Source organism: Ovis aries, chromosome 8 (genome assembly GCF_016772045.2).
Source record: "Ovis aries strain OAR_USU_Benz2616 breed Rambouillet chromosome 8, ARS-UI_Ramb_v3.0, whole genome shotgun sequence".
In the NCBI taxonomy this organism is placed as follows: domain Eukaryota; kingdom Metazoa; phylum Chordata; class Mammalia; order Artiodactyla; family Bovidae; genus Ovis; species Ovis aries.
Window position 1 is genome coordinate 25,996,452 of NC_056061.1, and position 27,884 is coordinate 26,024,335.

The window sequence follows — 27,884 nt, forward strand, 5'->3', positions numbered from 1 at the left end:
ACTCCACCGTGTGGTACAGGCCCTGCTTTGGCTGGGGAGCTGGCTGGGAACTGCTGAAGGCACAGAGACCCTGGGAGTACAGCCAGCAGCCCTCTCCCATTCCTCCAGGGGGCTCTGTGTATCCCAGTAGCCAAGGCTTGGCTGCCATTTGCATTACCCAGCCTGCCCCTTAGCACTCAAGGCCAGGTGCTCCAAGCCTCCAAGCCCAGGGAGAGCTCTGCCCTTCTAGCTTTAGCCTGCTGTGGATGAAGGAGCTGCTTAGTTATACAAAAGCTACATACCCAGAATCCTCACACACTGCAAAACTATGATCACATCAGGGAACCAAGTCAGCCTAACTCACTGATTTCCAAAATTCCAATTGAATCTTGGGGTCCATATGACTCACTGATGTTCATACCATCATGCCATTCCTTTTTGATTATACTCTGAGTAGAATCAAAAGCCCTCAAGAGGTAACTATCTCTTGCTTTAAGTACTCCATCAGTGTCCTTCATCCTGAGGTGTCCAGACAGTACAGGCAACAAGGAAGAGCAAGGTTTGTAATTAGACCTGGATGTGAATCCCAGCTTCCACCATTACTGGCTGTGAGACTTGGAGAAAGTTGCTTAACTCCTCTGAGCTCAGCTCATAGGACTATTGTTAAGGTTTGAACTCAGATAGAGGTATGTGAAAGGGCTTCCCAGGTGGCTCAGTGATGTAGAATCTGCCTGATAATCTCCTGTAGGTGATAAAGAATCTGCCTGCCACTGTAGGAGATACAGGAGATACAGGTTTGATCCCTGGGTCAGGAAAATCCCCTGGAGAAGGAAATGGTAACCCACTCCGGTATTGTTGCCTGGAGAATTCCATGGACAGTGGAGACTGGCAGGCTGCAGTCCATGAGGTCTCAAAAGAGTCGGACACAACTCAGTGACTAAGTGCACACACGTATGTGAAGTCACCCAGCATGGTCTTGGGCCCACTGAGCACTGGTTTCCCTTTGCTCTCATGTGTATGATATATTGTGAGTATGAGATGAGGACTTACATCCCTGCTGCTCACTGCTGGTACGAATACATTGTGTCTCTTCCCATCCGTGCTTTCATCAACTAAAAATGGACTGCCTATTCTCCAGGATGCTGCATGTGTGTGTACTATCTAACTGCCCCTTGGGGTGCTCCATCACACCGTGGGGCCCAGGACGGTCCTGAGCATGCAGCCCAGAAAGGGTAAAGGCTGGCAGCAGACTGAAGGCTGTGGGATCAGGTAGGGAGGGCAGCAGAGAAATGATCAAAGTGAGTCTAGAATCAAAGGCTGGCATTTCTGAAAACAAAGATTTCAGCTTGGGAGCTTTGCCAAGGGTGACCCCCACGGGGTGTTAATTATACCACACCGAGGAGGGAGATGCTTGACTTCCGGTCACTTCCCCACAGAAGGCCTCATTGCAGCTTGGATCCTTTGCGACTCCTTGGTGGGGGGTGGGGAGTGGAACGGGGGCTCCTAGGCTAGGGATGGGGAGACCGCTGCAGTGTTCCTGCCTGCACTACTGCCTTCCTCCTGAGAAAGATTGCCAGTATTATTTCATGTGGTCTTAAACTGGGAACGAGAGTTTGCTCAGTTGTGCATAACAGACATTAAATCTGCCCAGTTTGCAGTCTAAACTTGCTTGTGGACCTTCCGTCCTTGCTGGTTCCTGCCTGCTACAGCCATCCAAGCACTTGGGACGCATTTCCTTTCTTCCCCAAAGCTGCGAGGGGCCCAGGAGTTGGGCTTCCTTAAATGCAAGCAGATGGAAGCAAGCAGGAGTGTGGAGGCAATTAAAGGATTTCTTCCTCCAAGCAGTACGGGCTTGCTCTCTTTGGTGTGTGGCTGTTCTTGCTCATTTTTATTTTCCATTTGGGCTTTGTCAGCCTGTCAGCTCTTTTCTTCCAAGCTGTGTGTTTTGCTGCTGGTTGTAGGCACGTGCAAGATGGGGTGACTTGGTTGCTTATTGTTTGAAATCAAACTTTCCACACCGAGGTATGGATAATGCATGATCATGATGGTGATGCCTATGCTTCATATTTGTAAGATATTCTGCAGCTTAGAGTGCTTTCACATACATCACCATTTCATTTGGCCTGGGCAGAAACTCAGATTGAAATGACGGCTGTGCTCACCCCGCTGGAGTGGGTCTCTATGCTATCTTGTGGGTCTTTGTCTGTATGCTATCTTGCTAGTCATACACAAAGGGGAGGGGAGTAGAATAAAAATTGAAGTCTTTTGCTTTGTTTTCTCTTTCTAGCTTCAATCAATCAGTTACATATTTTTCAAGCACTTTGAGTGCACCGCTAAATTCTCTGGTGACCTTTAAATAACTGTAGCAGACAGCCCTTGCCATCAGGGGATTTCCAGTTGAGTTGAGGAAAGAAGACCTGCAACTATGAGTTTAAGTGGCAGTGCCCAGCACACGGAGGGCATTGAGTAACTAGGTGTTGGGTGTGTGAGTGAATAAATGAGTGAATGGACGATGCAACCCACCAAAGTCCTGAAGGGCAAGAAGAAGAGCTAGGGAGGAGGGAGTGAGGTTAGCAGCCCTCAGTGGGATGGGACACGGAGGATACAGCAGACTCGGGATTCCTGGCTGCCAGGGCGAGAGAACGGGATCACCTGCATTCTGAATTGCCACCCTTAGTGCAGCTAAATGAGAGCTGAAGATGCTAAAGGAAACCATAGAGATATAGACTCTGAAGAGTGAGCAAGGAAAATATATGGGGCAAGCAAGAAGGGGGGAAAGAGGGAAGGAGGCCAGGAAACAAACTGGAAGAAAGACGTTGCTCATCAGCTATTGTCAGAAAAAAGGCTAGGGAAGCTACTTCACCTTAAAAGTCTGTCTCCAGGGAGGTGGGAAGGGGGTTCAGGATTGGGAACACGTGTACACCCGTGGCGGATTCATGTTGATGTATGGCAAAACCAATACGATATTGTAAAGTAGTTAGACTCCAATTTTAAAAAAAACCTGTCTCCTGGTTTTAAGAACCTATTGCATCCCTCCAGTAGGGAGCCTGGTAGGCTGCAGTCCATGGGGTCACGAAGAGTCGGACATGACTGAGTGACTTCACTTTCACTTTTCACTTTCATGCATTGGAGAAGGAAATGGCAACCCACTCCAGTGTTCTTGCCTGGAGAATCCCAGGGACGGGGGAGCCTGGTGGGCTGCCGTCTATGGCGTCGCACAGAGTCGGACACGACTGAAGCGACTTAGCAGCAGCAGTAGTGACTAGGAGAAGGTGATGGAAGAACTGAGAGAATCAGAGAAATATAGGAGTTGGCCCTATCCCTTAAGAGAGCCTGCCATGCACAGGAAATAGTGAAACAAGGTGAATACCGCACCTGCTGGATGCTGGGGACAAGCCACGGAAGGGAGAGACTTGGAGACCAGTGTAGCCTGAGGAGCTGAGGAAGGCTCCTTGAAGGGGGCAGATGGGCCAAGGCCTGGCTCTTGGAGATGCAGAAACTGCACGGGCAGTTGTGTGGAGGTGTGTACCATCACAGGTGGAGCACATGTTGGACCAATGGGCTGGAAGTTGGATCAGATGCTGGAAGAAGGGCAGGGCCCCTGGTGTGGAAGGCTTGGAAGCCAGGATGGGAAAGCTGCTGAGCAAGGGAGTGACGTAGAGGCAGTAAGTGGAATTTTCTTCGTGCCCAGAATTCTCATTAGTGTCCTGCTGCCCCAGATGCTGGGCTGGGTCCTACACTGTCCCCTACTGATGGTGTGAGAGGAAGCTAAGGGAAGGAAATGGCTCCTTGGGATGGCCATCAAAACCTCCCAGAGTCTCCTGGGCCACATACTGCCTCTCCAGTGGTAGAGCAGGCGTCATCTCCAGTAGAGCTGTCAGTAGGACACTCTTCTTAGTGGCTATTTTAGCTGCCATGGAACTGGACTTAGCTTGTGTATTAGAACCTTTATGAAGTCTATGTAGCTTCATTATGATGAAATTTTAAAAAATAATATCCATTCATACATACCCCTGATATAGAGGACTTAGGAAGTAAATTACAAAGGACAAAAGTCACCTTTTATTCCATCACACAGAGAGTCATGCACATTGTTCATATGTTGTTCAATGTCCCTTCCTTATACAAATTTGGAAATTATTTAAAAAATAATTTATTTTAAAAAATAATTATCTTATTTTTTAACTTGACAATAAACCATGAATATTTTTCTAGTTAAGTATTTTTCAATATGATTCCAGTGATGTATCCTGTTCCATTGTAGGAATGTACCATAAGTTATGTGATCAATCAAATAGGAAACCATTCTCCTATTTTTGCTCATTTTGGTTGTTTCCAGCAAATTAGGTTGTTACATATTTTTTAAAACAGCATCATAATGTGATATTTTCAGATAGCCTGTTTTCATTAAGTGAATTGAACAGACAAATGCAAATGAAGGTAGAATGTTCCTTATGAAGTTTTATCTTACTTTTAGGGTCACTTCATCAAAAATAGTTAATCAACCCAAGAATTACATGTGATGTAGCATACTTCTCTAAGACTGTAAAAACATGAGCTAACCAAGCCCCATGCTGATAGACATACCTGAATATAGAGGAAGAGTTTAGGGATCCCAGTTGGATCAGGTAGTTCTTAGAATTTAAATGTCCTCCCATGCTTGATTGTAGTGAAATTACAGCAACAACAAAATTTTTAAGTAACCCTCAATATTATCTTCACATACATGAAGAGCCAAGCATTTAAGAACTTTAACCCCCTCTCTGTACCTACCTCTTGACCAGTGTTTAAGACACCGCTCTTCTTCCTGATATGGGACACCATTTGGAGGGCTGGTTCCTACTAACTTTATTATAAGCTGCATAGAAGAGAAGTTGCCAGCTTTATTTTTTCTCTGAGACAGAGTTTGATTTACAGAGATCTGAAACTTCCTGCTTGTGTTTCTTTTTCCAGTAATATGTGTGATTCACCATAGTTCAAGGTAACCGCGTCTTATAATGCCTCACTTTTTTCCAGTGGTATTTTTCTATGGGAACCCTAGAATAGAGAGGAATCCTATATGTCTTCCATGATCTCATATTCCCTGCCTCTTAGAGTTTTGCAGTATAATTAGGTTACTTGTTTTTCTTAATTATTTTTAATCATCCAGTGCTGAAGAGGAGGAGGTGAAGGTCAAGAAAAAGTAAGCTGTGTTCTGTTTTTAAAACATTACTTTGTATGTTGCTGGTGCATAGGAACAGCATTTTTCATATTGACAAATACCTGGCAATTTGCTAAAGCCTCTTATAAGTTCTAATAATTGACCTGTAATTCTCTTAGATTTTCTGTGTAACCAGTCACATCCATAAATAATTTAAAATTTTTCCTTTGCAATCTTTATCTTTTTTTTTTCCCCTTACTACTCTTGTTGGGACCTGTAGCACAGTGTTAAAAAGAAGGAGGGCAAACACACATCCTTAGTTTATTCCAGATTTAAAGGGCAGGCTGCTAACATTTCACCATTGAGTATGATGCTTACTCTTGGGATTTGGCTAATTCTTATTAGGTTAAGAAAGTTCCCTTTTGATCCTGGTTTGCTAACAGTTGCTATTTTTTTTAAGTCACAAGTAATTGTTGGATTTTATTCAGTGCTTTGTCTGTGTCTATTGATAAGATTATCGGGGTTTTCTCTTTTAATCTGATAACAGGGAAATCACTGTTGTCAATTTTCTAAAGTTAAACCATCCTTGCATTATTGGTAAAAATCCAGTAGCCATGATATACTTTATGGATTGTTGGGTTGAGTTTGCTAAACTGTTTTCGGGCTTGTTTTGTTTGTATTTATCTCTGAGACTGGCCTGTAATTCTCCCTTTTTCCTACTGGCCTTGTCAGCTTTAGATGCAAAGGGCATGCTAGTGCTTCTCTGTTTTCTCCCTTTGAAACCCGCCTCTTTTTTCTGTAAAACCATCTGAACCTAGTGTTTCTTGGCTTTGTTTTCTTTGGCAGAGGGATGCGTAGATTTTTAAATGATGAGTCAAAGAATTTCTCTGAAATTTTTTATTTCTTAAGCTTAATGACATGCAATTGTTCATAGAATGTTGTTGTTTTTAATCTCTGCTGAACCTGTACTTACATTCTCTCTTTCATTCCTATTTCATTCCATGGTGATTTGTCTATTTTATTAATTTTTCAAAGAAACATTTTTTCCTTTGTTAATCCTTCCTAATGTATCTATATTTTCTGACTTTATTAATTTTATCCTTTGTTATTCCCTTTGTCTAGTTTCCTTGGATTTACGCTTACTGACTTTCTTACTTCTGGAGCTGGATACTCATTAATTATCTATCTTTTTTCTTTTTTAGGATAAGATTTAAGTATTTTCCTCTAAATACAACTTTATTAGAATCTGACAAGTTTTATTATAGAATATTTTCATCATCACTCAGTTCTAAGAATGTTATAATTACCATAGTTGTTTATTCTTTGATTCATGAATTATCAGCAGTGTCATTTTAAATCTTCAAACAAATGAGAGTTTTTAGTAATCATCTTGTTTTGGCATCTAACTTTAAAAATTTTCTTGTTGTTCAGAGAATGTTGTTAGTATGATACTAGTTTCACAAAATTTTTTGAGATTTGGTTCATAGTCTAGTATGTGATCAATTTTTTTGAAAAATTCCATGAAATGTTTTTTAAAAATGCATATTCTCTGATGGGACTGGGGGAGATAGAGTTCTAAATATACCCATTAGATTATGCCTCTTAATTGTATAGTTCAAAATTTTTATATACTTAATCAATCACTAAGAGAAGTATTGTTAAAAATCTCTCACTGTGTTTATAACGTTGTCCTTTTGATTCTGATGATTTGCTCTGTACATGGTTATATCCATTTACCGGAAAGAGTATTAAAGAGCTCTTCACTGGCGTTGTCCTCTTTGTCTCAGAACACAGATTCCTTCCTTAAGCGTCTAGGTTAATCCAACTTCTCAGAAGCCTTGCCCCCAAGGCATTCACCTTCTGATTACTTTCTTAGCCTCAACACTGGGATATTTCAAGGGGATCATAAAACCATAGAGCTGCTATGCTTGAAGGAGACTCAAAGTTCATCTAGTTCAACCAATATCTTTATCCAAATTCTTCTAGAAATCTCTAGTGTCAAAATACCTTCTACCAACTTTGGGAAGTTCTCATTATTAAAATGAGTCATAAGAAAATATCCCTTCTTATAACCACAAATCAGGTTTTTAAAGACTGCTTAAAATGTCTTCTTCTCTAAGCAAAGCAATTTTCATTTTTTTTATTAGTTTTTCCCCATACAATTCCCCATCCATCCAATATCTTAGTTACTGTTTTATGGACAAGTTCTGGATTCTATGTAGTCATGGCTTGAGAGATTTCAGATTTCACATACATATATACATGGGTGTTTGTGTACATGTGTTTTTAAGGAATATTTTATTGGATAATTTTTAAGGAAGCCCCTCAAGAAAACATCTTACATGGAGGTCAAAACCCACTGACCACAGTATGTAATGATTTCTCTCTCCCTCCCTCCCTCCCTCCCTTCCTCTCTCTCTCTCTCTCTCCCCCTCTCCCTCTCTCTCTCTTTCTCTCTCTCTCCCCCTCTCTCTCTCTCTCTCTCTCTCTCTCTCTCTCTCTCTCTCTCTCTCTCTCTCTCTCTCTCTCTCGGGAGGCCATTGTGATGAGATACCATGGCCCTTGCGTATTGTTCTAGGCATGTGCTTAATGCAAGAGTGTGTGCTTAGAATCAAGGCCCATGTGGTCCTTTTCTGAAGGCCGCTCTGCGTAAGGAAGGAGAATAACACACAGGAGCAAATTTCCTGTTTAAAAAAAAATCCAACTTTGTTTAGAAATTAGCCAGCATGATTTCTGTGTTTCTAATGGAGAACCCTTCTTCTCCCTTTCTAAGGGAGAAGGAAATGGCAACCCAATCCAGTATTCTTGCCTGGGGAACCCCCATGGACAGAGGAGCTTGGTGGGCTACAGTCCATAGGGTCATGAAAGCGTCAGACACGACTGAGGGACTAAACAGCAGCAATGAAGAACAGGGGGAGACTTGCCCTTCATTTGCTGACATAAAGTAAGTGTTGGTTTGGAAGTCCAAGTCCACAGTTTATACACTGAGGGAAGGTAGTAAAAGGTGTCAGAAAATCTCCTCCCCATGGGAACAGTACCCTATTGTGCTTGCAAAAGTTGGCTGTAAGTCATGAGCACTCCACCCGCTTGCCCTCAGCATCCTCTCCAACCACCAAGAAAGCACAGTCCCCTTGGGACCCAGGACTGTTCAGGAGGTTGAAGAGTCCCACCTTCAGACAGACAGTGCAGGTAGTATCTTAACCTTTCTTAGCAATGTATTTAAGAAGGAATACTGAGACAATGTTGCCCTTTTAACTTGGTCTCTTGTGGCACCGAGTATTTCATTATGATTGCAGTTTAAATACTCCAAGTTCAGACTAGCTCAGAATGGGTAACAGCAGCCTCCTGTGGTTTAGCACCCCTTAATTGTGGTCTGTTAACCTCCTTAGCTCAGCCTCACTAAGGGAGGACCTCCACGGTAACCAGCAAAACCTCTCTCCTTGGTTAAGTCAAGCTAAGTTTGTGAAGCAACATTACCCAACATACTTATATCAAAAGCACCCACATTTCTAAATATTCTTGGAACCTCAACTTAAGTGCTACCAGATTTCATGCTATTTTTCAGTAAATACCTCATTAGGTCACACTGGCTTTTAAGCAGGCATATCAAACAATTGACTCAAATTGAAATTATTTTCAGCACACACCACCCCCTCAGTCTTTTTCACACATGCTGCTGCTAAACCATACCCCTCATCCTGCCCTATGCAACATTTTTTTCCTTCACTAATTTTTATCATCTCAGTTCTGGCCTATTAGTTACTCTAACCCATCAAGATATTTTTGTGTCTTGAGCTTATCACCTGCAACATTTCTATCCCTCCCAAAGTTCACTTCATCTGAGCATTTTGTCAAGCAGATTTTCCCTATCTTCATCTAAGATGTTGGCAAGGTTAAAGATCTCAGGCCCTGTGTTATATCCCTGAGGTCATCTTCTAGGTAGATGACCAATGATCAATGCCATTAGCTGTCCTGATAGCCAGCCCACATTTTTCTACCTTGTTCCTCAAGGATTATGAAAGGTCTTTTGGATGTTAGATTACTGAGATTCATAAAGAACCACATTTCTCTGATTCCTGTCAAAACAGAAAGAGGGCTGACTATGCGTCCTCTGAAATCATCCTTTATGAAGGGTCAGATCAGACCAAATGCTGAAACACTGTAGTAGGAATACCTAATTGGCTTTTGTTGTTTTTTACATCTAGCATTCCTAGACACTTTTTCCATAGAACCAGTGTTTTCATAAGATCAATCGAGGTTGAGATTTCAAATATGGAAATGGGATTGAATTTCACCCAAAGCTATTTTTGCTGGCATTCAGGTTAACAATATCGCTCACTTATGCTTAACTGTAAAATACTGGAATGTGTCAACTAGAATGTTAAAAATGAACTATACTTCCCAGTCCCATTCTACCAGTTATCAGCTCTGTCTATCGCTCCATCCTTCCCTCGCCCCCAGCTTCCTAAATCAAGATTCATTCATTAACATGGCCTATACCACTAAAACCTCTTCCTAGCTGTGCGTCCCTCATCCAGGAGCTCCCTGGACTGGGCCACCCTGCAGAGAGCTATCAGACCAAGTCACGCTAGCTCAGAGCTCTTCAGGGCTTCTTTCACGCTCCAGATTGAGTGCGTCCCTCTCCCTTGGCTGGCGATCTGCACTTGGCAGCAACCTCCCCATACCTCAGACCCTGCGCCACCTAGTGGATCCATCACTCTTCCCTAATAAATGTCTTTCATGCCCCTCTGACTCCTTGATGCCCATCTTTGCTCTAAAAGTCCCAGAGGCCAGGAATGTCCCAATCCATTTCTATATTTATAAATCTTGATTCTTTCTCAAGTGATAATTTAAATGCTTTTCTCAATAAAGCCTTGACTGATTCCTCCACTGAAAGTAATTTTTTTTTTCTCTGCTTCCCTGGTGGCTCAAATGGTAAAGAATCTGCCTGCAATGTTGGAGACCCGAGTTCAATCCCTGGGTCAGGAAGAGCCCCTGGAGAAGGGAATGGCAACCCACTCCAGTATCCGTGCCTGGAGAATTCCATGGACAGAGGAGCCTGGCAGGCTACAGTCCACAGGATCACAAAGAGTTAGACACAACTGAGCGACTAACACACATACACAAGCTCCTGTGAGCACTGTGTAACTTCCAAGTGACATTATCTTGCATAGAATTGTTTGTGTACTTGTTTTATGAAAAGCTGCTCCAGTGCTGAGACAATAGCTTATTTGCCTTTTCAGTTCAGTGAGGTCCAGGCACCTAGTAGATAGTCAGGACATACTTGTTGGATGGATGGATGGTGTTGAGACTCTGGAAAGGATAAATAACTTGCCAAGATCACAGAGTTTTGCTAATAAAATTAATAACAGTTCCCAAATTCAATAATAAGATATTCAGCCAACACTATGCTACATTCTGTTTCACAGTTTTGCTTTGATCTTTTTGTGGAAGTATAAGTAATAAATATCCAGTTTTAAGAATTAGGCCAAAAGTCTGAGTTTGATTGTTTGCTTCATAGTACTCCTTAGTTTTGCACGCTTAGGAATGTGTATTTGGGAAAGGGGCATGATAAGCTTTTCCTACCACATTTATCAGGCTTCAGAAATAACTTGAAAGGAGAAGATGCTGCCACTTTGGAACATTTGTCCTTTACAATTTAAAATGCCTGCGAACACACTTGGAAGAATTGTTCTTTTCAACTCTAAAAATCATAATTCTCTCAATAGAAAAATGCACTTCAGCTGTACCGTGTCAGCAGTTTGGGGCTTATGTTTGTTTTTATTCAGAGTGAGGAGTGGGCTAGAGATCTAATGTTAAAAATAGAGAGTAAGCTCCAGGATGAAATGATGTTACCCTAACCTAGAGAAGGTAGTTCTGGCTTTCTCCAACTTGTATAACAAAAGCACGATGTTGTCAACCTGACCGAGGGCTGATCAGCCTCATTTGAATCTGAAAGGGAGCCCACATCCTTCCTGTTGCCATGCAAAGATGCTGAAAAAAATTCACAGAGAAAACAGATGGACTAATATATGCTGTGTTTCCCAGACGTCCTGTCCCCAGTGCCCCCAAAACGGTGCAATAATTGAGAATGAGGTTGAGCAAGAAAAGAACAAAGGAATAAAACTTTAAAATGCTGACAAAAAGCCAAACAGCAGCTATTCTTTTTAATCTGCTTCTCTTCGTGTTTTTTCAAATGTGGTTCTGTAGATAGGGGCAAAGGAAAGAAATGCAGGGTCATTTTTTACATTTTCAAGTAAAAATTTGTTACCTTGTACAATACACTCACAGAGACTTGCTTTCATTCATGGTAGACTCCCGCTCCATCAATTTCAAAAGCAAAGGTGGCCAGTGTATTCTTTTGTTGCTCTGTGACGTTGGAGTCCCTTTTTAGATTTTTGCAGTAAGTTACCCCAGAGTTGGAATGACCAAAGGACAAGCCATTTGTCTCAGCAATTCAGTGAAAATTTCCAACTTAAAGAACAAAAAAACATGGATTGTATCGGCATGATGTGGTAGACTAATCAAGAAAGGAAAGAAGGGAGGAGAGGAGAATAAGAGAGGAGTGGAGCCTAACACTTCTTTTCTCACCAGGTGTTTCTTGGCTTCAGCAACCCACTCCAGTATTCTTGCCTGGAGAATCCCATGGACAGAGGAGCCTGGTGGGCTATGGTCCATAGGGTCACGTAGAGTCGGACACGACTTAAGTGACTTAGCAGGCATGCACATTTCTTGGCTTACCTCCAGTACAGGCGAGGCTTATCAGTTTTGTGATAAGATGGTCCTGTTACAGAAAGTCCCAATTGAAGGCATCTGGAGCCGCATAAACAAAGGTCAGGTCAGCTTCAAAGTGGACAAGTGTATTAAGTTGCATTTGAACATGGTATTACTACATGGTCAGACATTAAAGATTTCAGATTTAAGTTAGATCTAACAGAGAAATTCCACAGAAATGAGGATATAAATTTTGAGATTCTTTCCAGGGGAGATCATGCACTATTTCTGGAGATCTTCATCATACGCAAGATTTCCATCCCTGTGGTAGAGGCATTTATCCATATGCTTTCTTAATTCCAAGTTGATTTTACACATAGATTTCACGCATATATTTATTTAAAATATTTATTGCACCATGAATGCTGTTTGTCTTGTGCTGAAATTTTACCCTATTAGTTATAATTGAGTTCCCTAAATTGAAATTTTTTACCCTTTTAGGAAAAACTCCGAAATCATATAAAAAGTGTATAATTTGCCTGGGAGATGCAGAATAACTTCCAGAAGATAATTAAATGTTTTGAAAACACAAAGCAACAGGGTAGAACCTGAGAGAAAAGAATAACTTGTTCTGTTTGCCTTCCTTCAGGCTATTTTAGAACATCTTGGCTTTATCTCTTAATAAGGATTTATGGGATTATTAAGGAGCTTTTACGTTTTCTTCCATGTTAGACATGTAACCTTAGCATCTAAAACCCACTTATTTGCATACACAGAACAAATGGCAGCATCATGTCATCATGTCAGCATCATGTCATAAACATGATATTATTGCCATTGCGTTTTAGCTGTTGCTTCCAAAAGACTTAATCCAAAGTACATCATCACATGTAAGAGATGAGCAGGCAGCATTTGGGCGGCAGATACTGAGAGAGTATTAAAATTCAAATTCAAATATTAAAAATTAAAGTTCCCCTTCACCCATTGGTTCTTAGTTCTTAGGAATTTGCCATAGATTCAAAATGCGAGAGCTAGAAGGAATATTCAAGCTTCTCTGGATGAAAGCTTTGTAGAGGCAAGGCCCAGGAGGGTGAGTGGCTTACCGGAGGTCACCAGTGAATCCGGAAAGGATAGCAGTACCAGTGTTTGCTTTCTACCAAATCATCGTATTCACCTCTTAGGGAACATATTTCACTGCAGATAGTTTGCCACTTTTGATCAGATACATCAAATCTTCAACTTGTGTTAATTTTTTCAATTATGAGTACCAATCTGCACTGTCTGATAGACATATAATGAAACTACAAATGCAGGCATACAGATAATTTTAAATTTTCAAGTAGCCGCATTAAAAAAGCAAAAAGAAACAGATGAAAGTAATTTTAATAATGTATTTTATTTAAGACAACATATCCAAAACATTACCATTTCAACATGCAATCAGTGTATATAAAATTTGTTAATGAAGTACTTTACACCCTTTTCTTCATACCAAGTCTTTGAGATCTGGTTATATGCTTTCCATTTACATCACATCTCAGCTCCCACTAGCTACAGGTACCATGTTGGACAGTGCAGGTCTGCAGGCTGAGGAGGCCCAAGCTTTGCACCAAACCACAGTGCAAACCCTTGAAACTGTAAATGTCTATGAATCTAGTTCACATTTCCTTTCATTTCTGCTCTTAATATTTCATGCTTGTCTGTGGAAGATCCAGAGAGAAGTAAGCGAGCGTGAACTGCTGTAAAGGGAGTTTATCTGTTGAAAACACGGTCCAGCTCTTGCTAAGATAGTGTTACTGTGTGATATATTACTCCTGCCTTCCTCTAATTCCATGAAGTCTTCCATTTCCTTAATGTCAAAAGTTTCCTTACCAGCTGCAGCTGTTTCCTGTGGATAATATTCTAAATGGTTTTTATTTATGAGATGTCTTGTACTGTAACTGCTGTCAGAATGAATATGTATACCAAAGCCCATATCCCAAGTCAGTCTAATTAACTGGCTTCTAAGAAATAATTGTTAAACCTTAGCTGCAGCTCTCAACAGTGATAGTTCTCACTTTGACCTAATTACAGAATCTAATGGTAAAATATGTAAGGAGGGAGATCAAAAAAGAGGATCATTTTGCTTTCTGTTTGTTCACGCAGCATCTTTTACATCTCCCAACCCCCACCTCCAACCAGCCAGGCAAAGGCACCACATGGAATAGTAATGAATGACTAGACACTGAGGTTGTTTTGTTTTGCTCATCATTGAAGTAGGAATAATAATAGTGCCTACTTCAAAGGCTTGTGAGAGTGAAGCCGAAAGCACCATATCTGACACAGTTAGACCTCAACAAAAAATGATAACCGCTGTTATTATTTGCTTTGCAATGACTTCATAAAAATAAGATGGACAAAATAGAGAACAAGTAGGTGTAAGTTGTCTGAAAAACAGAAAGGAAGCCTGCCACCTCTTTTTAAGGACATTCTCCATGTGATTCTTGGAGCCAAATCAGGCTTCAGCCCAGAGTAGAGATTGCTTTCTGTCTCCATCGTGTCTTCAGCATGACTGTGTGAACCTACATCGCTTCCAACAACGGTGGGAGTGTTGGAGCCAAAATGACCAGTTCAAAGGACAGGCTGTGTGCAAGGACAAGGCAGGAGCCGCCCCACATAGGATGTGTCAAGTCATCAGAACAGTGTTCATACCTGGTTTTCATAGTGAATTGCAACAGAAGACAAGCCATGTTTGGGTTGTTCCTCGGGATCTCTTGTGATGCTTCTTTAAACAATTCCACAGAGTAAGAAAACAGAGTTTTTAGAATATAAGACTATCAAGATAACTTCCTTCTTTCCTTGCGTTTGCCTCTACTGCCCAGGAAACCTTTTCACTGGAGACTATGCAACTCTCTTTGACACTTCCGAGTATCACCTCTTGGTTGAACACAACTAAAATCACCCCGAGTTGTTCCTTGGCATTCTTGGATGCAGTTCTCTCTTTGAGAACCAGTGAATTCTCATAATACTTTCCAGTCCCTTCCTTTCTCTGCCAAACCACCTCCCTCTGCTTACTCAAGGCCGCTTGTGACAGGAAAGCATTGATGACGAGAGGGAAAACCGCATAGACTCTTAGGCTGTGTGCAGGCCTCTGTGGACACCTTTTGATGTTCTTAAGAATATTTTAGTATCTGAATTATCTGTCTGACCATTCATCCTGAGTACCTGAGTTCTCCATGAGTTGGCATCTCTCTTTTGGGGGCCACTTTTCATCTGCTCCTATGATCTGAACATAGAGCAGTAAGACAGGTGACAAGCGGTGGTCTCTCTTGTTCTTCCTGATTTGCCTGAAGTTCTAATCCCTGTTGCTGATAGAGGATTCTGAAGACAAAGCCAACTCACAGCGCCCGATAGTGTAGAGAGCAGCAGCCACGTTGCCTGACCTGCACGCCCACACCTGTCCTTCACACTTTGCCTCAGGTAGGCAATTGCATCTCTGTTTAGCAAAAGAAGGGGCTATTAAACACATGCCAAAGAGTGGTATCTTCATACCTTAGAATGCCGTTCGGTATTACAAACCACAATGAATAAAGCAATAAAAACTGCCATACTGCCCAGGCGGTACAGTGGTAAAGAGTCTACCTGCCAGTGCAGGAGACTCAAGAGCTCTGGATTCAACCCCTGGGTTGGGTAAAACTCCTGGAGTAGGAAATAGCAGCCCACTCCAGTATTTTTGCCTGAAAACTCCCATGGGCAGAGGAGCCTGGCAGGCTACAGTCCATGGGGTCGCAAAGAGTTGGACATGACTGAGCGCACACGCAACACAACTTGTAAGATTACATTTCCATGGAATCCTGGACCAGACAAAACTTGTCTATGGTGGTAAAAGTTCCAACTGTGTTTGCCTAAGGTGGGACTGACTGTCTAGGGGCATAGATGGTTCTTTCTTGGGTGATGAAAATGTTTTCTGTCTTGTTCGGGGTTTAGGTTACACAGATATATACATTTGTCAGAACTCATTGAACGGTATGTACATGTACAATCCAAACATTGAACTGTGTGTGAAATATACTGAAACTTAAAAGAAACTATGAAGAAAAGTTGGGGGTGGGGGGACTGAAAAATTCATCCTACTTGCTAAACCTCCCCCAATTACTAGAAAATCTTTGTTCATTTCTGAGACATTTTCTTCCAGGCTGGCTGCTGGGTAACTGCTCATCACCCCTTTTTGTACCTCACGCTTAATAGGTAGCAGTTTCCTGCTTCTTTGGTCTCGGTCCCACACGCAAAAATGGTCAGCCATACCTCAGAAGCATAGAGAGACTTCCTTTTCACAGAGATTGTCTGTCCTAGGTTACGTGGGAAAAGTTGTGCAAGGGAGATTTATTACTTGAAGACTATTTTTTGGAAAGCATGTATTCTCTCCCTAATTTCTGATTGGTTGCATTAATTCAGAATTTGGAAGTGTGCCTTGAACCAAAACTCTTTGTCAAGTTTCCTGTGTTGTGAAATGCAGATGCTTACATTAAAATTTAAACCTTTTATTCACCTCTCACCCTCTCCCTCTGGTCCATCCTCCCTGCCTCTTAAGTAATCTTTCCGAAATGCAAATCTATTGTGTAAGCCTTGCTCAGAAGCCCTGATGGCCTGCTCCCTCTCACACTGGGGCCCCTGCCTAACTTTCCAGTTGCCCACCTACGCTCTTGGCTTTTGTCCCACCAAACAAGGCTGATCCCTGGAATGCTCCTTTCTGGATCTGTGCCTTGTGAGAACTGTTCCTCAACCTGGGGAGCATTTAACCCACACTCTCCTCTACCTGTCCTTCCTGGAGGCCCAGTTTGGTTATCCCTGTTCTTTGAGAACCTGTCCTAGCTTCCTTGGGGTAGGAGTGACCCACACACCCAAGCTCACAGGGTACCATGTGTTTTTCTCCAGCTCAGCACACTTGGTGCATTAGAAAAGAGCAGTTGCTTTCTATATCTGCCTTCTCCCACTGGGTGGATGCTCTTCAGTGACAGGGGTGCGTTTTACATCTTTGTGTTCTGTGCACCCTGCTGGGTGCACAGTCTTGATCCAGAAATGGTGGGTGGGAGGCTGGATTGAGTCACTCATTCATTCATTTACTCATTCAGCAGTGTAGAAGTTTGCTTCTTTTTGAGACCTCAGAAGAAGAGACAAACAAGGACCAGAATGTCCCTAGCAAAATCAGTGTTTCTGGGACAATGTTACAATATTCTGATCCTGCTCTCTGCTTACTTTTCCAAGTGGTAACAAGAACCTTGTGATGCTTTCTGCCTGGGTTGCACTTTCTGCCTCTACCTCCCTGCATGAGGGACTTTCTACCCAGTTCCAAGAAAGAAAACAAAAATACACCACTAATAATTAAACCAATCATCCTCCAAGGGCTCAGTGAGTAAAGAATCTGCCTGCAGTGCAGAAGACACAGGTTTGATCCCTGGGTCGGAAAGATCCCCTCGAGAAGGAAACAGCAATCCACTCCAGTATTCTTGCCTGGAAAATCCTACAGAGAGAAGAGCCTGGTGGGCTACAGGCCATGGGGTCTCAAAGAGTTGAACATGACTAAGCACATAAACTCAACTCAATAATTAAACCAGAGCTGGGGTGGGGGCGGGGGAGAAAAACAAAATACAAATACCACCTAACTCAATTTTTACAGTTTCTAAATACCATAGTTTTATCCTCACAGAAATCAACGAATGAAGCAGGCAAGGGGTAATTGTCCCAGCAGGCAAATGAGAAGCCTGAGGTGAAGTAAAGGCCAGATGATTTGCCCAAAGTCACACGTCTGGTTAGCGATAATGCCGAGACCAGAATAGAAGCCCATGTGTTCCCAACCAGGCTGGGAGAGTGTTCAGAAGTACAAGTTCCCAGGAAGATCAAATAATTGCTGGAAAAGCACTTCCGATCTCCAACGAAAACAGATCTTTCCAGCTGAGTGCCCTCCCTAAGGCCTGAAGAGTATCATCTGCCAAGTAGCTGTTCTTTCGTCTTCTGCATGAACTACCCGAGGCTGAGGGCCACTGTGACATCCGGCAGAATCGGGAATGGCCGCGTGCTGCCAAAACACATGTGAAACTTATAGAATCAGGAACTGCCCAGGTCAAGAGAAATTAAAGAGTATTTGTTTTTCAATTCTTGCCAGGACGCAGGTATGGAAACGGATGCAGGCGGGGAGCTTTGTCACTCATGGCTCTCTGTGTGTTCATGTGTGTATGTGACAAGACAGCGATTTCTATGAGGCCAGTTTAAATTTAAGAGCAAGCATTTCACAGTAGGATGATGGCTGCTGAGCCTGCATTTGCAGCTGCAGCTGCACCATTGCTCTGGGGAAGGCAGGATGGCTGTTCTCCAACTATTCACAGGGGTGAGAATCAGGAACAAAAAGAAGACTGGGTCGTATTTAATGCTGCAAGTCCCAGCTCATGTCCCACGGTAGAGGCTTAACTCAGAAGCTGACCACAGGGACAGCTCGTTGGCTTTGAGACCCAGGGTTTGTTCCATGAGATCTTTCAGACCTTCTCTTTTCTATAATAAGTAAAATCCTATGTATTTAACTGGGAGTGAAAGAGCCAGCTCTTTTCAGACATTTACAAATGAATGGCTGTGATTTTTGTCTGCCTCACTGATTTGCTGCACAGAGGAGATTGCAGTCACTCCACATCTGAAACGTATTCAAATTGTGTTAGAGCAAAGTTGCCTTTGATATAAAATTTTAATTGATCTTAGGTATCCAGCTCTGGGATCCTCTTGTCTTTTTTTCCCCCTACATCCTCTCTACCCTATTCCCTCTTTCCCATTTATTTTTCCTTCAGCATCTCCACTAACCAGCTTTGCTAGACAAGATGTACTGATAATTTCATTAGAAAATGAGCCTCTGAAAAAAGGACACCTAGGGCCTGTGGAGAGGACACAGGCAGGGACTGATCCTGTGAGCTGTCTTGACTGAAGCCTTCATTCCTCTGGTCCTACAGGCAGAATTACACTTGAAGTTTTTTATTTTCACGTAAAAGCTATTTAAGCATCTGCTTCAGGGATCTGGAATAAAACACATGGGGAGAAATTATGAAGCAAAATAAAAAATACAGGGAGACAGAACTACATTTTTTGTTGTCAATCCTGAAATAACCCACTAATACTTAACCTTCCTCTGGGATTCTGGCCAAAACTTTGATATCATCAAGTCCCTTTGCAATCACAGTGTTTACAAAGCCTTGTCAAGCTTGGATCAAGTATGACCACAAGGTAGGACAAACTAACTTGTTGGTTGTTGGTTGGGCTTCCCTTGTGGCTCAGCTGGTAAAGAATCCACCTGCAATGCAGGAAACCTGGGTTCGATCCCTGGTTCGATCCCTGCCACCCCATCTCTGGAAGATCCCTTGGAGAAGAGAACCCACTCCAGTATTCTGGCTTGGAGAATTCCATGGAGTGTATAGTCCATGGGGTTGCAAAGAGTCCAATACAGCTGAGCGACTTTTGTTTTCACTTTGGTTGTGTAGATGTTTGTAGGTGTTGTGACCTTTTTTTAACCAAGACTTTCTTGTCCCTCTTTCATTTCTTCATTAATAAAAAGGAAGGGAGCAGTTACTAGTTTCTAATTAACTTTTGACCTAAAATGGTAAATGGTACATTCCCATATTTGTATCTACTTCTTGGCTTTCAATTTCAAATCTGATTCCTCGGATAGTGGGACAGCTCTGTTCAGCCACAAAGTCTGTTAGATTCTTGCACCACAGAGCTTTGTGAACTTTTCCCTTGATTAGAACTGAGATTGATGATAAATTCTGCCTCTGCCACTTATTTCACAGATGACTTGTCATGAGTCAGGCATCAACTCAAATCAGCTTTACCCTAGGGTCTGGGTTTGGAAGTTCCCAAATATGTAAATGAATAAACCCTGGCTTCAGGCCCAGATGAAAGGTTGACTCTCATACACCTTCTGTAATGCTGGGAGAGCGATGTCATATTACTGTTGCTTGGGGGTGTTTGTTTCTACATTGGGAAGCATCGATTTGCCACTTTGAATGCCATAAGCCACAGCTTCTCGTTCCGTTCTGGAGGCTGATGGATAAGCATGGCCTTTATAGTCAGAGAGGCGTGGTTTTCAAATCTGATCCCAGTCCTCCTAGCTGTGTGCTCTTAGGCAGATTCCTTAATCTCCTTGAGTTTAGGCTTTCTACAATAAAATGGATTACACAAACAAAATGTAGATACCTAGCACAATGCCTGGTGTAGAGTAGGCTCTCAAAATTGTTTCCTTTCCTTTTTGTAGAAACTTCTGGGAGGAAGCCTAAAAGATAGGGTTTCCTCTGAATTCTTTGGCTGAAGGTATTGTTTTAATTAGTACCATTTCTACAAAAAGAATGACACATTTCTAAGGGAGTCATGAGAAGCAACAGGGCACAGCCTCGGGGTTCTCAGTGCGGCCCCAGACCAGTGGTTCCGGATTGATCTTAGCAACTTGTCAGAAATGCAGGTTCCCAGACCCCACCCAAAGTCACTAATGCAGGAACTTGGCAACGAGGCCCCTCAGCCTATGTGTGTGCAAGCATTCCAGACCATTTTCATGTGAAGTTTGAGAATGACTGGTGTTGTGAAAAGAACACCAGACTAGCTTTTTCACCTGTTCTGCTACTTAAACCAGCAGCCATTTCTCCACACTGGGCCTCTGCCACCCCATCTCTGGGATGAGAAGTGAGATTGAACCAAATAACCTCTGAGATCTCTTCCATTTCTGGCATCCTGTGGTTCTGGTCTCAATCCAGTTATAGTCAGGCAGCATTTTCTTAGTGACCGTATTCTAAAAAACAAACAGAGAAAATAACTTGGCTCAGACAGTGAAGAATCCGCCTGCAATGTGGGAGATCTGGGTTCGATCCCTGGGTTGGGAAGATCCCCTGGAGGAGGGAATGGCAACCCACTCCAAGATTCTGGCCTAGAGAATCCCCATGGACAGAGGAGCCTGGCTGGCTACAGTCCATGGGGTCGCAAAGAGTCAGACAGGACTGAGGATCTAAAAGCACAGCACATTATTTCCAAAGTAGCATGTTGTTATTGTTACAAAATGAAAAAAAGCAAAATGAAACAATTTAGAACCATCTAGAATCTCAGTATCCAGAGATTTCTTTTGTACTCTGCTCTCCCAGTAATTTTTTTTGGCAAATTATATCCATATGCATGTGAATGCATGTGTATATGTGTTAATCCATGTGTACTCATATGCACATGTCTTTGTATATAATCTATGTGTACACATATAAACATCTCCTCACGGTCATTCAGCATCCATCTGCTAGGTTTCTATCCTGTGCCAGGCATAGCTGGGGGCCCTGTGGGTACACAGTGAACAGTAAGGAAAAGCCCTCATTATCACTGAGGGAGATAGACAGTAAACAAGAGAATAAGTAAATAAGGTCATTACTGACAGAGTGAAGTGCTATGAAGGAAATAGAAGAGAGTGATATGATAGAGTGACAAGGCAGTGGCCAGTTGAGAGTTGATGCCAGGAAGGAGCCAGCTATGGGAATTTGCAGGGAGAGCACTTTAGGCAAAGGGAAAAGCTTGTCCAGAGGCCCTGAAGGCAGCCCAAAGAAGAGGCATGAAAGGGAGGCTGTAGCAGAGGAGGCCAGACAGACAGGGGCCAAGCAAGGATGGCTGTATAGTTTTAACTTTACTCTAAATGTAATAGCATTTCATTTTAAGACTAGGAGTAACTTAAAAAACATGTATCACTGCAATTGCCAAGTAGAGGATAGATTATAGAAGATGAGAACGAAAGTAGGAGAGATAGGAGTGAATGTCTATCTAGTGTTTTATAAGGCGTGTGGTTCCTTTGACTGAATCATGAACATTTCCCAAGTTTATTGATATTTTGCCACATTATCATGTTTAATGGCTGCATGGAAATCTGGTGTGATACTGTGTTTTGTTAATCACCTGCAGTGGTGAATAGCTAGATTGTGTCCAAGTTTTTATTATCATGAATGACACTGTGAATATTGTTAAACCTCTGTGTGCATCCTTGTTGTTTGCTTATGGTAACTCCTAAAAGTGCAAATCTTGGCCAACGGTAGACTCATCTGAAAAGGCCCTGATTCTGGGAAAGATTGAAGGTGGGAGGAGAAGGGGATGACAGAGGATGAGATGGTTGGGTGGCATCACTGACTCAATGGACATGAGTTTGAATAAACTCCAGGAGTTGGTGATGGACAAGGAGGCCTGGCGTGCTGCAGTCCGTGGGGTCAAGAAGATTGAGCAACTGAACTGAGGCTGCATTTGAAGAGTCTTTCTTCAATCTATTGGTTAGTTTCCCCTATAATTTTGTAACTGAGCTTCCCCAGTGGCTCAGCGGGAAAGAATCCGCTTGCAGTGCAGGAGAGGTCGGTGATGGAGGTTTGATCCCTGGGTCGGAAAGATCCCCTGGAGCAGGGAATGGCAACCCACTCAAGTATTCCTGCCTGAAGAATTCCATGGACAGAGGAGCCTGGCGGGCTACAGTGCATAGTGTCGCAAAGAGAAACCACTGAAAGGACTTAGCACGCGTGCACCCTCTAGTCATTTAACATGTTAGCTGATGAACTTCAACAGGCTGGAACCAGAGAGGCAAATGAGGCAACATCCTAGGGCACATAATTTAAGTGTGCGCCCCATCCCCCCAAATCCCCCCACCCAATCCCCCCCCCCAAAGAAAACCTCAGTAATCAAAATAAATAATACTTCAGTGCAATCTTTTTTATCCTGACTGCTGAGCTTTTTGACATCTCTTTTCACTTTGCCCCCAGGTCAAGTGCCTCACTCTATCTTAGACCTGACCCTGGCACTTTTTATAGGAAAAAAACATAAGAAAAGAATGATTTGTTTCTAGATTCAAATCTGTTTTTACTTATCCTGTTACAAAGTGACATCACTAACTTAATTGTTAGCTACATAGTAACGCTGCGTGTGTCCACTGTTTTCCCAAGTAAATGAGAAATACGTGGGTCTGAGACCCATGGCCTTCACTTAGGAGGCCTGGGGGCACCGTTGTCTTAAGCTCCCTGCTCCTGACTGGCTGTGATCAGATTTGCATTTCCTGGTCCTGCTCAGTTGCTGTGCTGGTTGTAACCAGGAGGGTGGCCTGGGTCTGATGCAGGATTTGCCAGGAGCCTGGTGGGGGTCTAACTGGCCTAATCTTGTGGACCCAACAGTGTCCATTTATTCTCTCTGATCTGCTCAGACTCTTTTCATTCTCTCTACCTTCTCAGGAGAACTGGAGGACTCAAAGTTAGCACTGGAGTTCTGTGGTTTTTTGTTTTTATCTCAAATTAAAGAGCCATTGGCCAGAATCCAAAAGTGAAAATTCAAGTGACAAATAAGTTTTCAGCTCCATCTTTTGGTTTCCTTATCTGCATTGCCACCCCCAGCCAGCCCCTGGCCTCTACTCAAGTCAGGAGCTAAGTGAGGATAAGAGGGGACCTCTGTGTGTTGTAGGAGCCACTGTCCCCCCACCTCTCAAATGCAGGGCTGTGTGCTCATGACATCGCTAGCCTTGGATGCACAGACCTCCCCCACAGCTGGTGTCAGCCTCCCACGGTGCCCGGGCTGGGCAGCCCATCACGCCATGGAGTCTGTGCTCCAGAAAGTCTGCAGGTGCTGCCAAGCAAAGTGTCTTTTTCCTCTGTCATTTCCTCCTTTCCATTGTGCCTATTTGCAGCAAACAAGAGTGGAGCATATAGAACAATAGGTACATGATTAGCAAGAAATATCACCATCACCAAAAGCCACAAGTCCAAAAACAGTCAACCCAAAATGTTGCAAAGCTGCATCCCTCCAGATCACCTAGTTGTGGTCAGAGGGTTCGTGTCTAATCTGGCTGGCAAAGTCCCCTGCCCTTATGTCAGCATGGGTGAAGGAGAATGGACAGGTGATTCTGAGATGGTAGCCCTCCCAGCATCCAGCATCTGATTGGACCCAGCAGCCCCACTGGTCCAGAATGTCCCTGTGTGCTGGAGGAGATCGTGCAGTCAGGAGACTCAGGCCCTGTGGCCCCGCGATCTTATGAGAGATGCTGATGATGTGTCGTGGAGCCACAGAAGTGATCCGTGGAATGGAATGTAGGAACTGGAATGTGGCCGCCACAAACTCACCTCTTCCTATTCCCTTTGAGATGATTTCATGGCAGTCCAGGCCAAGAAGATTGCTGAGAATGCCAGGGCTTTCAGAACTGTCCCTTCATGATTTTGAGAAAATCATGGAGCTAAATATAGCCCCTTCTGTTCTGAGATCCATGTATTCTTCCCTATGTTATCTGTCATCAGAGTAAGACTTCTGAAAAGTCTGTGCTAGAACATTTTATTTAGGTGAAAATTAGCTTATTGTATGCCAAAATGCTTTTCAACTGAAGTGTCTTTGTTTTAGTGACCCCTGAAATTGCCCCTTTGATGGTGAGATTCAGACTGAGATTTTTAACCCAAGAGTTGCTCTAAGAGCTCCTTTTTCTCTCTAAAAGATAAGCAACCCATCATCTCCACCTTCCAGCTAACATTAAATAATGTATTGTATGACCGTTGTCATGCCCTTTGAAAACTGTAGGCAGTAGATTCTTTCTTGAGTTGAAACCAAAGATCAGGCAGAAATTCAGCTTTCTCCCTAATTCATTTTCTTGTTTGTTTATCAGAATAACTCATTTTGTTGGCTACTCAGTTAAACTCATCAAGTGTTATCCCTAATCCATGTGACTATCTCCAATCACAGCAGACTGACCGTCTGTCTCCTAGGCTGCCAGGAAGTCAGAGCTGTCATTTGTGCCTGGGCTAGAAAGCCTGATCATGACCCCGAGAGAACCCTTGGGCTCCAGCATGCCTCCCGTCCTCACATACATGTGCCTGTTACATCTGTATCTTATTGAGAATCTATTTTGTGGGCAAATAATGATCTGGGTGCTATCTACTAATCTGAACCGTATGAAATTGAGGTTTCCTATCTTTAGAACAAAAGATGGTCCAGTATCAGTATACTTCCTATTAGTAATTAATAGTAGAGTGTGTTTATTCTTATTTTTTAAATTGACATAATTACATTTTACAGGTCATGGGCTCCCCTTGTGGCTGAGTAGTAAAGAATCCTCCCCTAGGTTGGGAAGAGCCCCTGGAGAAGGAAATGGCAACCCACTCCAGTATTCGTGCCCGGAGAATTCCACAGACAGAGGAGCCTGGCGGGTACAGTCCTTGGGATCACAGAGTCAGACACGACTTAGCAGCTGAGCACGCATGCACCTTTTACAAGGTATCAGTTCAGTTCAGTCGCTCAGTCGTAAAGCAGAATAATTTTAGTGACCTACACAAAATACAAACTCTTCCTCACTCACGGCTTCTACACCGATACCCTGAGGTGCTGAGGCGTGAGGAGGAGGAAGAGGAGGAGAAGAATGAGGAAACCGTCTGAGAACTGAAGGAGTGGAATTAAAAGCATTACCAGAAGAATCACTCCCGTTTCTCTCCCACATGCCCGAGTAATGAACTGCCTAGCCTGGGCCCCCCTTGAGACGGTCATCTGGGTGGGCAGCAGGGAGCTCCAGCAGGAGCCACACACCCATGTGAGACAGAATCCTGACAGGGCCATGGAAACAGGCCCTGTCCTGTGGAGATGGGCTCCTTGCAGCCTCCCGGAAACCCAGTCCAAACCCCACTTCATTTACATCACATCATCCCTTTGGTTTCCTCCCGACAGAACACTGTCTCCCACACCTGTGCCTCTTGCTAGAACATAATTATGAGCTAGTAATTTAAATGAAACAAATTGCCTCCACCCTCAGTGCCTAACTGATGCTGAATAACCAGGCAGGTTTCAGGTGCCCAGAGAAATCTATAACACTGTTGACACCGTGAAGGTAGTTTTAAATCTAAAAGAACAGGCTCCATGGTAATCGGGACTTTAGCCTCGGGACATTTCAGTTTCAAAATTGGAAGATTACGGAAGAGACCTAGCCGGTCTGTGCACTTTCCCCATTTGTCTTCAGAGATGGCGGAAGCCACTCTTGGCATCAGGGGAGGAATGAACAGAGGTGAGGTTGACGGAGGCACCATCGCACACCCTCCCTGAACGAGAGCTGCCAACGCCAGGAGGAAGGCGGAGGCAGCTTCACGCAGGAAGGTAGAAAGTTCCCTTCGCTTCTTTAGGAGAGGTTCATTATCTCATGTCCTGTTCATCGTCATTCAAAAGTGTTTATTAAGGGCCGGGTTGCACCAGACATTGTACTTGTGTTGGACTCAGTCTACCAAGGATCGCAAACAGGATGCCCGTGGAGAGAGTGTTCACAAAGGGGACATACCACCTGTGTGTGAAGGGAAAACCGGGGCTCTTTACCAGGGCTCACACTTAAGCCTTACCTCCTGAGTCACCCCGGGGCTTCCTCATTCCCTGCAGAAAGCGCACATTCAGGGCAGCCTCCTGACAGGGTGGACAGCTCTGGGCCTTCTGCTGAAGATGAAGATGAAGGCCAACGGTACTGATTCCAAGCACCTTATAAGCCAAAGCTCACCCAGGCCACCAGAGAAGGAAGAGGAGGATGCAGCAGTGAATTTGCCCAGATCCTGGGCTCTAGCTGTCTTTGAACAGGAATCAGCACCCCAGGGATGGCTGCATAAACCTCAGGCTTGCTGCGCCTTTCCCATCACTCCTCTCCTGGAAGTCCTCCTATGGCTGCAGACACAGGTTTCGGGGGACCCAGCTCCAAAGACAGGTTTGAGCTGAAATTGTAAACCTTCAATCCCAGACCCTTTCAGTGGAGTGAGGCCCATACATCACCTGCAGAGCTCTAAAGACACAGATTCCTGGGCTTCCCAGGCCTGCAGAGCACATGTAATCCCTAGTTCAGTGGGCATGTTTCTTTAGGCATACATGCGTTAAAAGTGGAATTATTGCTTATCGGATAGATTCATTTTCGTCTTCACTAAATAATGCAAAACTGTTTTTCCAAAGTAGTTGTAACCAGTTTACATTCCACCAGCAGTGTATGTGAATTCAGTTGCTCCTCAGTTTCACTAGTACTTGGTATTTCAGACTGAAATTTCTGCCAATAGTTTTACTCCTCTGTGTTGGAATTACAGTATAGAAATGAAAGTGTTTGGGGGTAGGTGAGGTTTGGTCTGGTTTGGAAATGAATGATACTTTTGTCACCTGGCCTAAGTGAGAAAGCAGAAATGCTCCGGTACCAACAAAGTGGTAAAATTGCTTATTTTCCAGGGAGAAGCAGAGTCAAAAAAGAGAAAAATTTATTCGAGCTCTCATTTTAAGCTGAAGAAGAGTCAGATGCTTGAGGCACAAAAGAAACAAGTAAAAGAATGGCAGGAAGGATTAACCAGCAAGATTTGAGAAGAGAAACAGACTTACAACCATTGAAGTAAAATTAAGAAAAATAAAGTTATTAAACAGTTTAGCAGGTTTGGAAGGCAGGAAATAGGCTATATAATCAGTCTGTTCTATAAGAGATACACAGATCCACTGATATTTTTTAGCAACATTTTAATTTTAGCAATGGAACCTGCATAGAAAGTGCAAATCTTAGAAGAGAAGCAGGATGGTTAGGAAATGGGGTGGGATATAGAGGAGAGGGCATTCAGGTAATGGATGTCCAAATTAAAGATGAAACTTGATGGAACAGAGAATACCCAGGGGGTATAGGCCTCTTATGGGGCTTCCCAGGTGGTGCTAGTGGTAAAGAACCCACCTAACAATGCAGGAGACGTAAGAGATGTGGGCTCAATTCCTGGGTCAGAAAGATCCCCTGGAGAAGGGAATGGCAGCCCACTCCAGTATTCTTGTCTGAGAACCCCATGGACAGAGGAGCCTGTGGGCTAGAGTCCATAGCATCATGAAGAGTTTGGACACTACTGAAGCAACTTAGCGTGCATGCATGCCTAGGCTGCTTATACCCAGGACTAGTCTTTTTCCACGTGGGCTGCTTTTGCTAATCAGCATGTTGGGTCAGTCTTTGTCGAAAAGCATTACGCACAGCTGTTGGCTGGGCTCACTCCAAGCACGTACCGTTGTGACTCGCTGAGTCCATCTGAGCTGC

The 27,884-nt window shown here is 43.3% G+C and overlaps 1 protein-coding gene across 12 annotated transcripts in view; it reads left to right on the forward strand.

Moving 5' to 3' along the window:
- FYN (FYN proto-oncogene, Src family tyrosine kinase) overlaps positions 1–27,884 on the forward strand; it is a 216,006-nt gene that overhangs the window by 115,704 nt on the left and 72,418 nt on the right. The gene's annotated exons all lie outside the window — the stretch shown is intronic.